The sequence below is a fragment of the Nicotiana tabacum genome, chromosome 20 (genome assembly GCF_000715075.1).
Source record: "Nicotiana tabacum cultivar K326 chromosome 20, ASM71507v2, whole genome shotgun sequence".
NCBI classification, from domain to species: domain Eukaryota; kingdom Viridiplantae; phylum Streptophyta; class Magnoliopsida; order Solanales; family Solanaceae; genus Nicotiana; species Nicotiana tabacum.
In genome coordinates this window covers 165,217,599-165,228,895 of record NC_134099.1, presented here as the reverse complement: position 1 = coordinate 165,228,895, position 11,297 = coordinate 165,217,599, and positions in this window count along the sequence as shown.

Genomic DNA, 11,297 nt, shown 5'->3' with positions numbered 1-11,297 from the left:
GGTAACTATGCATGCAAGGATAGAAAATATGCCTATAGGACTGCTCTAATTCTGCATATTCAAACTATATTAAGAAACCATGTCTATAGGACTGCTCTAATTCTGCATGTTCACGTTATATTTAAAAACCATGCCTATAGGACTTACTTGTTCAATTCACATCTAGATAACATGCCTATAGGGATTATCTAAAATTTTGCACATTCGTCACCATTTAGATATCATGTTCTAGGGCCCAAGTGGTTGTAATCCAGTAACGTGTTAAAATCAGTAACGTATAGAAATCATGCCTATAGGGATTCTTAAATAATTCTGATTCTCTTCGTTCACAGTCAATGTTAGATATCATGTTCATAGGGATTAAAATCGGTAAAATAGATGCCATTACCTGCAGAATCTGAAACTGGTCCGTTTTAAAAAAAATTAGTCTATTTGGAATCAATAATAGATACCATGCCTATAGGACCCCATCTAAACACTTAGTCAAGTCTTAGAATAATAACTGTAAAACTGAATCCGCTTTTGTTAATTGCTACAACTAGTAGGTAGTCTTGATTCAGACTTCTTATCTGAGTTATGCAATAAACTATTCTACCTCAATAATTAACTTCCCTCGTCTTTATGTGCTTTAATCAAACCCAAAAAAAGTATGTGCAACTCATGCTAGTTATGTGCTTTGTTTGAGGAGGTATACTTGAGCCTTACGTGTTATGTGCTTCCCCTTTCACGTGCAGTCTTCTATATGTTTTGTATGCTGCCTTAGATTTTTACCTTTGAAACCTCAAGTCAGCCTAATATCCCTCACTTTTAGCATTAGTAATCGAGACCAATCTATGCTTTAATACCTTAACGGGTAGGAAGGGTAGATATGGATATGATGACCACACGATAATGTCACGTGTAGTCCCTTATTGAGGAGTGATTATCGGATATTGTGTGGGATGATCCATGTTAAATATAAACCTAGGACCCCTTTCCTTTATTTGCAAACTCTTTCTTTTTTAAAACGCTTCTTTCAAATGTTCTTTTATGTGTTTAAATCCCCTAATATTTGAGACCATACCTGTCTATTTGCTAAATTCACAATAACTGTCTGACCGGGAACCATACTAGTGGATCTTGAGGGGTACCTAACACCTTCCCCTTGGAATAATTTCAAGCCCTTACCCAATCTCTGGTTATTCAAACAAACTCGGAGTTGAATCTTTATTGGTGTTCTAATGAACCTTAATCATTAGGTGGCGACTCTTCAAATGCAAACCCAGTTCCCAAAAGGAACGAGTTGTCCCTCCAAATGTCATAAACCCGATTTTGCGAGAAAAAGGGGGCACGACAGCATGGCGACTCTGCTGAGGATTTTTAGGCTTTTACCATTTTAGACTATTATTGTGAATTTATACTTCTTTATGTGCAATTACTTGTTTAATTCCTTTAAAGCATTCAATTCCCTTTTCAACTGCAAAGACTGACTTGTCTTTTATTTCTTTCCTTTATTAATGCTTTAAATTATGAAATTGTTGTATTTATTGCTTTCTTAACATGAAATACGTGACAACATGTTTTAATTATTGCATAATCATGCTCAACATCATATTCCACTCGTGCCAAACAAATCCTATAGCAACTCTTATAATGAGTGGTTGCGCTCTTCCGATATTATCACCCCTAAATCCGAAAAGGCATAGTTACGGTAAAACTAGTCAATCAACGGTGTAGTCGACGGTTCCGTGCCTTTCCCCCTTGAGTTGTCCGCTCAAGGGTACCAGTCTAAAACCCCATAGCAACCTTACTCTGTTTAAACTGTGCATGCATCATGGTCAAACCTAGTCAGGTCAGTTATGTTGTCCACATAATGATCCTTTAAGATAGCCTTGTCCAAAGTCCACTGGGTTTTCCTAAACCCAAACGGACACTACCATATTCTGTGCATTTATTTGGAGAACTAAATGCTTTATGCCAATTGTTGATATTAAATAGTCGAGTCTGGTGGGGGTAAGGGCCTAACCTTATTTGTCTTGCAAAAATATGAGACACAAAATCCCTAGATTCGGCATGGTCACCAACATCTACCCAAAACTGCTAAGCTGGTGGGAGGATCTTCACTCCAGTGATCAAACTCTTGTCTGGAAGTATCTGGGCAACCTACCTTCTCTCCTGGAAATACAACCCAACAACAAGATCATAGAAGTTGCTACTTTGTTCTGGGATTGTGAGAGGTCTGTATTCCGCTTTGGGGACATTGAGATGACACCCTTGCTAGAAGAAATAGGAGGATTGGCCGGCATAACATGGGAAACTATGGGTTTGTTGATGCCTGAGAACCGCAAAGGTAGGGGCTTCCTCAAAATGATGGGTCTGAAGAAGAATCCAGAACTCACATGTCTGAAAGAATTCTATATCCCCTTTGACTATTTGTACGAGAGGTACGGTCACAGCAAATCCTACCGTACCTATCCTGACGAGTTTTCCATCATATCATTAGGGCATATTTACTGAAGGGTCTTTGTATTCATGTTTTGTTTCCTAGGATTGATTGTGTTTCCAATGAAGAAAGCAAGAATCCATACCAGACTGGCCATAGTAACTAAGACCTTAATAGAAGTAATTGGTGGGCAACCCTTCAACATTATGCCCATGATCATTGCGGAAATATACCGAGCCTTGGAGAAGTGTCAACGAGGAGCCAAACACTTCGAAGGCTGCAATTTGCTACTTTAGCTCTGGCTCATGGAGCATCTCCAAAGGGGTGAGTACCAGCAAGCGATCCAGCAAAGGGACTGGGATGATCATATCGCCTTCCTTAATCCGAGGCAAACGAATTACATGCCCAATATGTTCGCTTAGCCGGAAGATGCCAAAGGATGGGTAGAGTTATTTGATAATATAACTGAGGGTCAGGTACAATGGATGTTCGAGTGGTTCCCTACCGATGAATTTATCGACCGATCCAAGGATGCACCATTTCTGATATTAATCGGCATGAGAGGAACCTATCCTTATATCCCTCTCCGAGTTATGAGACATGTCGGTAGAAAGCAGGTTATAACTAGGGTCGACAAGATGAGTCACTTTCGGGCTGACTTCCAGGCTGATGATAGTCCTTATAAGTGCCAAACTCAGCATATGTGGCACTGCAAGATCGTCATGGGGAGAGATACCATCGAGCCATACAGATACCACGCTGGTTGCGCTCCCTACTATTTAGGCTGGTTGGAAGATAATCACGATGGACTGGGCCAGCCAAGGTTTGCTAAGGGCCACAGGATCATAGATGAAAGGGCCGAGGCACAGGTCAAATACAACCAATTGCACAAGAGGATCCGTGAGTGCGAAAGCGAGCACCGTGAAATACAAGAAGCCAATTAGAAGGTAATTGAGGAATGGAAGGACATGGTTGTCAATGCCAATAAGCGACTGGGATACTTGGAGCGAGGCATAGTAGAGTTGGAAAGAAAGTTTCTCAAGAGGGTCGAAGACTACCAAAATGCTGAAGGAAACGAAGGTGGACATCTAGCCAGAGCCTACCTACTGCTGGGACTTCGTGAGCTGGGAAAGTTGTTCGACGGAGCCAAGGATGCCGAATCTGGGGAAGGGCCTTCTGGGACCAAATAGATAGGAGTTTTTCTTTTTACTTTATGAAATGTAATAAGGTCAATGGCCACTAGTGACTTTTATTTCCTGTTATTTAGTGTCAATTCAGGATTCGTCTACTTTTTATCAATAAAATGAGGCATTTAGCATTCTAAGTTCTCCAAATCAATTTGTCGTTAGGCCTATCTCGGGCACAAAGAGGTCCCCAAATTAGGACACGATTTATATTCTTGCACTATGTGTTTAAATATTGCAACGCTTTTTATAATCCTCACTAACTTGGTTACCTTTTGATTTTACTTTTGTTTATTATTCTCCCTTCCCAAAGGTTAGTTCGTGCACTCTGGCAACATCATCTTATTCCTCGAGATCCAGGGGCCCTCCACCCACTCCTCCTCTCAGTCTTGTTAAAAATAAGAACAAAAGGAAGATGGAAGATTTGAACAACGCCAGAAAAGAGAACTCAACTAAATGGGTAGAGGTCAATCATGGTCATGGTACTCAGGTTTCCAAAGAAAATGCATCCCAACTCGAACAAAAGCTGCTGAAATTTCAAGAAGAACTTGATCAGGTTCGAAATCTAGCAAATCTGTCATTTTCTCTCACCACTCCAGATATCAATTTCCCAAATGCTCAGAACCCCCACACCTCCACAGAATATCCCAAAGCAACGAAACCATCCCGTTCCTCACCACCACTGCAACACCTGCCATACCTCAAACAACACCCCACTGATCATCCCAGAATCCCTAAACTCCACAAATGACCACTTCCATACCCACCATAGAACCCCCATCTACGTGGAGACTATGCCACACTCCACCCAACCCATTTCAAGCACACCCGAGTTTGATGATAAAGACCTGCTCATCCGGAACCTGGCTGAGGAACTTAAGAAATTGACTAGCCGAATTCAAGGCGTTAAAGGAAGTAAGGGAATTGAAGGGCTGAACTATGAAGATCTTTGCATACAGCCCGATGTTGAACTGCCCGAGGGGTACAAACCTCCGAAGTTTGAAATGTTTGATGGTACAAGGGATCCAAGGGTCCATTTGAGAACTTACTGTGACAAGCTGGTTGGAGTAGGGAAAGACGAAAGAATCCGAATGAAACTTTTCATGAGGATCTTGAAAGGAGATGCTCTGTCTTGGTACATTAGCCAAGATCCGAAGAAGTGATCGAACTGGGTAAATATGGCGTCCGACTTTTTGGATAGGTTCAGGTTCAACACAGAGAATGCACCAGATGTGTTCTACATTCAGAATCTAAAGAAAAAGCCCACAAAAACATTTTGCGAGTATGCTACTCGCTGGAGGTCCGAAGCTGCTAAGGTCAGACCCGCCTTAAAGGAGGAACAAATGAACAAATTCTTTGTCCAAGCTCAAAACCCGCAGTATTATGAACGACTAATGATGATCGAGAGCCACAATTTTTCTAACATTATCAAGCTGGGAGAAAGGATCGAAGAGGGCATAAAAACGGTATGGTTACAAACTTCGAGGCTTTGCAAGCTACAAATAAGGCCTTACAGTCTGGTGGTGTGTCTAAGAAAAGGGTCGTAGGAGCCGTAATGGTTGCACAAAGAACCAAATCTCCCGTCAAATTTTACCCAACTCCTCCACTCACATATCAGCCTACTCCGAACTATCAAGCACCCTCACCCTCCTACCAAACTCCACCACCCCCTTATCAATCACCTCCACCTCCTACATATCAGCCTACTTCACCCAGATATTCCTAACCCGCACATGTCTACCAAACCTATAATGCTCAACCATCCCACTATCAATCACCTCCTACACGCCAAAACTTCCCTAGACCTCGACCAAATTTTGATCGGAGACCTCCTAAATAATACACAGCCATTGCTGAACCTATTGACCAGTTGTACGAGAGACTCAAAGCTGCTGGTTACGTCACCCCATCCCTGTTGCAGCACCTAAAAACCCTTCTCTGTTGGTTAAACCAAACAAATCTTGTGCATACTATTCCGGCATGAAAGGACACACCATTTATGAATGTCGTTCTTTGAAAGACAAGATCCAGGCTTTGATTGACAACAAGATTATTATGGAGAAGGAACCCGCTCCGAATATCCGCAACAATCCTCTGTCAGACCACAAGGGTGGAGGCATTCACGTGATTGAAATAGAGGATGATTGGGATCCCGAGAGATCAATCGGGTTGATCGCAGAAGGTGATGACCCAAAGAAGCCAATAGTTACTTTTAATCCAATCATAGTCCAGATTCAGCCATCTGGGGACGCTGAGGTAAATATGTTTGTGCCACTTGAATTTGAAGCAACATCATCTTCAAAGACACCATCGCCAATTGAGGTCGAATTCATGTCTCCAACAAACACACCTACACCATTCGAAGTTGCAGTTTTCCCACCCAAGGTACATGCTCCGTTCGGAGTGAAGATAGCCACTCCGATCCCAGTGGCGATATCGACCATGATGCCATTCCATACAAAGGTGATACCCTGGGACTATACAGCCAAGGCAAGGAGGAAAGGCAAAGTTAGGTTCAAAGAGACTATTGCAGCACAGGGTATGATGAGAACTGATAGAGTTTATACCCCTGAACATTTAGCTGAGTCAAGCAAGTAGGCCTCCAATCGGTCACCCATCATTGAGACAGAGCTGAATGATCTTTGGAGAAATATACATGCCAAGGAATACTCGGTCATCGACCAATTGAACAAAACACCGGCACAAATTTCCATCCTTGCTTTGCTACAAAATTCTGAGGCACACAAGAATGCCCTGTTAAGGGTGCTGAGTGAAGCATACGTGCCAAGCAACATCACTATTGGGGAAATGGCTAACATTGTGGGACAGGTATTGGAAAGTAATAAAATTGCTTTTCATAAGGATGATCTACCACCTGAAGGGTCGGGTCACAACAAGGCACTGCACATCACCGTACAATGCGAGGACTATTTTATTACCAAAATCCCGATCGATGGAGGGTCCAGTCTCAACATTTGTCCGTTGGTAACACTCAAGAAATTGGGCAAGGGATTGCATGAAATAAAGGATGGAACTATCAACGTGAAAGCCTTCGACGGTTCTCAAAGGTCCACCATTGGGGAGATTAGTCTGTGTTTGCAAATGGGGCCAACTTGGTTCGATGTTGATTTCCAAGTGATAGACGTGCCAGCATCCTACAATCTACTGTTGGGATGGCCATGAATTCATGCTGTCGGAGCCATAGCCTTAACACTGCATCAGGCAGTAAAGTTCGAGTGGAATCACCAGGAAGTGATCATTCACGACGACGGTAGCAACCCTATATACAGTTGCCAGACCATTCCATCAATTGAGGGCAGAAGGAAGCTAGGAGGAGAGACTTATCATCACATCGAACGGGTAAATGCTGTTGACAAAGACAAATGGTGGGATAGCAAGATCGAGAGCATACTGAATTGGAATAGGTATGAACCTGGCAAAGGGCTCGACAAGAATCTCCAAGGAATCGCTAAGCCCATAAAACTCAAGAAACATGGCACCACTTTCGGTATGGGATATGAGTATACATGGGAAGAATTCAACAACTGGTCACCACCATGGCGCGGTCCTTACTATCCGCTGGAGCAGCCAATACCATACTTGGAGCGTGCTTTCCAACCTGCCGATGTTATCTATAGGTTAGAAGAAGAGGGAGCACTGGCAGTGGTGAAGAGTTTGTTCCTAGAAGACAATGATATGGATTGTTGTGTTGTTCTCGAGGAAGGGGGGGATGAAGGCCCTTCCATACAGGCTATAAGCAGAGGAGCACGCCTCAATAACTAGACCATTAGGACAACCAGAGCCCAACGAGCCTCGGGGTAGCAAGGCTAAAACAAGCATCATGCACTGTTTTATTTACTAAATGATTTTCTTTTCGCATTTTTCAATTCCCGCAATAAGATCTTCAATGTTCAAAACAATTATGCAATTTACCAAAGCATTTTGACTTTTCTTATGAATCAACACTTATTACTATTGTTTTCTCTCATTACTTTACTTATACAACATTACTATTACTTATCTTGATGAACCAATGACTGTGACATGCAACGAGACAACGCAACAAACGGACATAGATTTAGAGGAAGATGACATACCAGAAGAGATTGTTAAGGAAGTTAAGAACTTTGAGAACATGCCTAAGTTCAACCTAGACGAGACTGAGATTGTCAACCTGGGAGATGCAGAAAACATTAAAGAAACACGAATCAGAGTCCACTTATCGGCATCAGAAAAGAAGGAATACACAGAATTTCTAAGAGAATATAAGGACATATTCGCCTGATCATATGATGATATGACTGTTCTAAGTACATCTATTGTGGCTCACAAACTGCCAACCGATCCAACATGTCCACCGGTAAAGCAAAAGCTCAGAAAATTCAAGCCTAATATGAGTCTGAATATCAAGGAAGAAGTCACTAAGCAGGTCAAAGCTAAGGTTCTCAGGGTAGTAGAATATCCAACATGGTTAGCCAACATCGTGTCAGTACCAAAGAAAGAAGGGAAGGTCAGAGTCTGTGTCGACTACTGAGATCTCAACTGGGCCAGTCCGAAAGACGACTTCCCCTTGCCAAACATACACATCCTGATCGACAATTGCGCCAAGCATGAGTTGCAATCGTTTGTAGATTATTTCGCTGGTTATTATCAAATCTGGATGGATGAAGAAGATGTTGAGAAAACGGCTTTCATTACACCGTAGGGAGTGTATTGTTACAAGATGATGTCGTTTGGGTTAAAGAATGCAGGGGCCACCTACATGAGGGCCATGACTACTATTTTCCATGATATGATACACAAGGAGATTGAGGTGTATGTAGATAATGTTATTATCAAGTCCAAGAAAGCCACTGATCACATGGAAGATTTGAGGAAGTTTTTCAATAGATTGCGAAGGTACAACTTGAAACTAAATCCCGCGAAATGTACATTTGGGGTTCCTGCCAGAAAACTACTTAGGTTTATTGTGAGTCGCCGAGGAATAGAACTGGATCCATCAAAGGTCAAAGCTATTCAAGAGTTGCCACCGCCAAAGAATAAGAAGGACGTGATGAGTTTCTTGGGGAGACTCAACTACATCAGCCAGTTCATAGCACAATCTACAGTTATTTGTGAGCCAATCTTTAAGATGTTAAAGAAGGATGCCGCTACCAAATGGACTGATTACTGCTAAAAGGCTTTCGACAGAATCAAGGAATACCTATCAACGCCACCAGTCTTAGTCCCACCTGAGCTAGGTAGACCCTTATTACTCTACCTTGCAGTATTGGATGGAGCGTTCGATTGTGTTTTGGGGCATCATGATGAAACGGGGAGGAAGGAGCAGGCCATCTATTACCTCAGTAAGAAGTTCACCCCGTACGAGGCCCGATATTCTCTATTAGAGCGCACCTGTTGTGCTTTGACTTGGATGGCTCAGAAGCTGAGACATTACTTCAGCGCCTATACCATATATATCATATCAAGAATGGACCCTTTGAAGTATATATTTCAGAAGCCCATGCCCACTGGCAAGCTAGCCAAGTGGCAAATCCTGTTGATTGAGTTCGACATTGTTTACGTGAGTCAGAAAGCAATCAAGGGACAGGCATTGGCAGATCACCTTGCTGAAAACCCTGTGGATGGAGAATAAGTACCCCTGGAAACGTATTTTCCTAATGAAGAGGTATCATTCATAGGAGAAGATATTGCAGAATCCTATGATGGTGGAAGAATGGTTTTCGACAGAGCAGCAAATTTTAAAGGAGTTGGCATAGGAGCAGTCCCAGTGTCGGAAATCGGTCAACATTATCTAGTATCCGCCAAGCTCAGGTTCCCCTGCACCAACAACATGGCCGAGTATGAAGCCTGCATCCTAGGGCTCAAAATAGCCATCGATATGAACATTCAAGAGTTGCTAGTGATCGGGGATTCAGACTTGCTTATACATCAAGTACGAGAAGAATGGAAAACCAAGAACTCCAAGATACTCCCGTATCTGCATCACGTACAGGAATTGAGAAAGAGATTCATAAAGACGGAATTCCAACATGTTCCCAGAATCCAGAATGAGTTCGTCGATGCATTGGCTACCTTATCAGCCATAATACAACATCCAGACAAAAACTTCATTGATCCCATTCCAGTAAAGATCCATGATCATCTGGCTTACTATGCCCACATCGAAGAAGAAGCAGATGGAAAGCCTTGGTTTCATGATATCAAGGAGTATTTGGCAAAAGGAGAATACCCATAACTTGCAAATCCTACTCAAAAGCGCACGCTTCGGAGGTTATCCAATAATTTCTTACACAATGGAGGAATCCTATATAGGAGGACTCCTGATTTGGGACTATTAAGGTATGTCGGTGCAAAGAAAGCATCCAGGCTACTAGAGGAAATTCACGCTACGACTTGTGGTCTACATATGAACGGTTTTGTCTTAGCAAAGAAGATACTCCGAGCTGGTTACTTTTGGATGACTATAGAGACGGACTGCATCCAGTATGTACGGAAATGCCACCGATGCCAGATACATGCAGACATGATAAAGGTGCCGCCAAATGAGCTTAATGCAACAAGCTCACCATGGCCGTTCACCCCCTGGGGAATGGATGTTATTGGACCAATCGAGCCTACCGCTTCCAACGGTCACAGGTTTATCCTAGTAGCAATCGACTATTTCACCAAATGGGTTGAAGCAGCATCTTACAGGGCAGTGACTAAGAAAGTCATGGCAGACTTTGTCTACGACCGCATCGTTTGTCGATTTGGGATTCTAGAATCAATCATTACTGATAATGGCTCCAACCTCAATAGCGACTTGATGAAAGCCATGTGTGAAACTTTCAAGATCAGACACAAGAATTTTACAGCCTACAGACCCCAGATGAACGGGGCCGTAGAATCCGCCAATAAGAATATCAAGAAGATACTAAGGAAAATAATAAAAAAGCATAAACAGTGGCATGAGAAGCTATCAGTTGCTTTATTGGGGTATTGCACCACAGTCTGCACATCAACTAGGGCAACTCCTTATATGCTGGTTTATGGTACAGAGGCCGTCATTCCTGTCAAAGTAGAAATTCCCTCTTTAAGGATCATATAGGAAGTTGAGCTCGACGACGCAGAATGGGTGGAAAGTCGTTATGAGCAACTAGCCCTTATAGACAGAAAGAGAATGAACGCAGTTTGCCATGGTCAACTCTATCAGAACAGAATGTACAGAGCCTTCAACAAAAGAGTCAAGCCGAGACAGTTCACACCAGGGCAACTGGTGTTAAAGAAAATTTTTCCGCATCAAGATGAAGCCAAAGGGAAATTCTCTTCCAACTGGCAGGGTCCATACATGGTTCATCGGGTTCTGACAGGAGGAGCCCTCATACTTGCAGAAATGGACTAAGAAGTCTGGCTAAAACCTATCAACTCAGATGCAGTCAAGCGTTACTATGTGTAATCTTTATGCTTCCCCTATATGATGTAAATTGAACTACACTTAACCTGATTCCCTTTTAAGAGGGGATACGTAGCCAGCCCTATGGGTTCGGTCACAATTCAATAAAATTTTTATTTCCCCCGAAATTGAAAACTGGGGCAGAATTTTGAGGAGGACCCTCAAAATTTCGAAGTGATTTCAGTCGATCGTCGCAAACAACAGTCAGAAGCATCAACCCATTAAACTGGGGCAGAATTTTGAGGAGGACCCTCAA